Below are 3,380 nucleotides of genomic sequence, written 5' to 3' on the forward strand. Positions count from 1 at the left end.
AGTCTTTGATGTATTTGCTAAAAAAATTCTTTATTTACAAAGAAGTGGAAACCACTCAAAATATGAACATTTTATGAAGAAGAATGTGAAAGACCCCCAGAACTGGGGAGATCCTTACTCAAGTCTCAGGATGACGCGACCACCCAACGACTCACAAGAGACCGAACTTGCTGCAATCACATGAGGTTTATTCAGGCCAGACCTGGGTCGAACTCATAGCCTGGCAGGCCAGAGGGGTTCGACCATGAACACAAAAAGTAAGGGGTATTTAAAGGGAAAAACCGCAAATTGGGGGGGTGAAGGGGTTACCAAGGAAACATAACCAGAGAACAGTGGAAAATTCTAAAGAGACCCAGCCCCTATTTGAGTCAGGGTCATAAGTAAAACACTACACACTCATTATGCACAAAAATGTGGTCTGGTCAATGTTACTCACTTTATGGCTGACCATTTCCTAGAACTACCCAGATGGCTCATATCCTGCCTTTTGTTCTTGGACCTAACTAGGGGGAGTCTTTGTGGCCAACAGGTTTCTGAAACTGGCTAGTCTACATTCTTGGTTCATTACAGAGACCTTCTATGTCCTTTAAGTAAAGGTTATACAGTATACATACATTTCTATTAAATGCCCTCATTTTAAATTCTAAGATTCTCCAGCCTTTCAAATGAAGGGTTATGAACATGCAATGCATAGATGTTCTTTTACCCAGGTTAGAATTAAACAAATAAACTAGGTTATAGATATGGGATCATGAGAACTGTTTGTTCACAAAAAGAAAGTGTTATGCATCCATTTTCTCTGAATTGAGTATTCTGACCTATAGGTGAGAAGTTTATGTAGTTCATCAGTGTTAAGGAGCTCAGAAAACAAGATTCATGGTGCATTTTTCAATGTTGCATGAATGCTGACCACTGCTCAGCGATGTTCCTCTTCCCAAGTTGACTGAAATCATATGGGGATCTTCAGGAATGGTGGTGTGGTAAGTCACCACACCCCATGCTACAGAGGGACTTCTCATGATGTGACTGTATCTGGGTCATTTTTGTTTGTTTGTTTATATAAATAACCTAAACTTATTGTTTAACCAAATGAGAATTGGCCAGAATAAATTATCTGGTTAACTGTTGGTTGCCCTATGAAGGGTGAATAGACATTACTTCATGTCTTTTCAAGATATGTCATACAAGAACGAACCTACAGAAAGCCAGGGTAGGCATAAAAATAGAAGGAAATCAAACACATGTGAATCTAGAATACTGTTGGAGACAGTTATCTTGCTGAGAAAATAAGTATATCCTGGAAACAATGCTGAAAAATATTGATTAAGATAAACTAATCTTATCTGCAGCTCTGCAACAAAACACCAATAGTAGCCTAGGTCTCCTTGCTCTCATCTCCTGTGGACTCCACAGATTTTTTTCCTTCTTACTTTCCTCCTTGTTTTTTCCCAGGCCCCAGCTCCAGGAGACATGCACTGCTAAGCCTCAGGACATGCCTGGCAGAAAATGAGGCAGGCTACCTGCAGATAGTGTCTCCTCTCTATTTCCCCCAAATCCAAGCCCCCATTCCTATAGAAAGATCTGTATTTCCTGTGGCTCTGACAAATCTTTCCCTTCTAAATTCCCTTGTTGCTTTGTACCACACCCACAAAACAACAGGCACATCATGCTAACCCAAGGGCTGTCCCTTTCAGGGCAGAAGAAGCCTGAAGACAAACCTATATCTTTCCTACTACCCTTGATATCCAACCCCACTAATAGCATCTTCAGCTCTGTAACAGGAAAAGTGCTGTGTTCCCCCTCCTTTCTGATACTGTCTGCAATGGATTACAAAGACTTCCCCAAATTTCCTTCCCCCAACTAATATGACCAAGTTTGTTGAAGAAACACTACTATAGTTTAAAACACATATCTGTATACACTGATAGCGAGAGACTTTAAATAGCCAAATATCACCAGTAAATTGTTCATTCAGACAAAAGCTAGACAGAAATAGTGGGGCTAACAAACATAGGATCAAATGGATCCAAATCAAACAAACGGATCAAATGAAGAGTTAAAAACCATTTAATCCAAACTCAACAGACTATAACTTTTTCTCAGTAACTCATAGAACTTCCTCCAAAGTTGAGCACATACTCAGACTCAAAGCATGTTTCAACAGATTCAAGAAAATTAAATAACTTCCTTCATCCTATCAGACCACCATGGATTAAAACTAGCTATCAGCAATAAAAATAACAGAAAGGTAAACACTCATTAAAACTGAACAACTGTATATTGAATGACTACTTGGTCAAGACATAAGTAAATAAAGAAATGAAATAATTTCTAGATCTCAGTGAAGATGAATATACAACCTATACAAGTATATGAGACACAATTAAGGTGGGACTAACAGGGGCTGGTGAGATGGCTCAGCAGGTAAGAGCACTGACTGTTCTTCCAAAGGTCTTGAGTTCAAATCCCAGCAACCACATGGTGGCTCACAACAAACCATAATGAGATATGATACCCTTGTCTGGTACATCTGAAGACAGCTACAGTGTACTTACTTATAATAATAAATAAATTTTTAAAAAGGTGGGACTAACAGGAATGTCTGTAGGCACAAAATGCTCCCCTGCAGAGATGTCATATTAGCAATTTAACAGTACTCAAAAAGGTCTAGAATCAAGAAGTGATTACACTCAGGAGTAGTAGGCAGGAAATAATCAAACTGAGTGCTGAGTGTAATAAAATAGAAATAACAATAAAGAGTCAATGAAACAAAGAGTTGACTCTTAAGAGTAAATCAACAAATTATAGACTCTCATTCAAATTAATTAAAACGCAGACACACACACATACATACATACATACATACATACATACATACATACACACACACAAACGGAAAAAGAAAAAGAATGAGAGAGAGAGAGTGGGGAAGAATATTCAAAATAACAAATTCAGAAATGAAAAGGGGTTATAGCAGACATGAAGGAAATCTGGAGAATCATGAGTGTGTACTTAAAAATCCATACTACATAAAAATAAAAAAAAATAAAAGAAATGGATGATTTTCCTCATCACCACAACTTACCATAGTTAAATCTAAACCCAAATATCAATTTAAACAAGTTCAACTTATAACTATTAGTGAAATAACTGCAGTTATTAAAAGTCTCTTAACCAAAACATCCTAGGGCTGGATGGTTTTAGCACAGAATTTTAGCAGACTTTCCAGGAAGAATTAATACTCTTCAAATTTTTTCACAGAATAGAAATAAAAGAAACATTGCCCAATTCACTTTTTTAAGGACACAGAAATCATGATACCCAAACCATATAAATACTCAACAAGAAAGGGGGGATTATAGACCAATTTCCCTTAAGAA

The sequence above is a fragment of the Mastomys coucha genome, unplaced genomic scaffold, assembly GCF_008632895.1.
Source record: "Mastomys coucha isolate ucsf_1 unplaced genomic scaffold, UCSF_Mcou_1 pScaffold2, whole genome shotgun sequence".
NCBI classification, from domain to species: domain Eukaryota; kingdom Metazoa; phylum Chordata; class Mammalia; order Rodentia; family Muridae; genus Mastomys; species Mastomys coucha.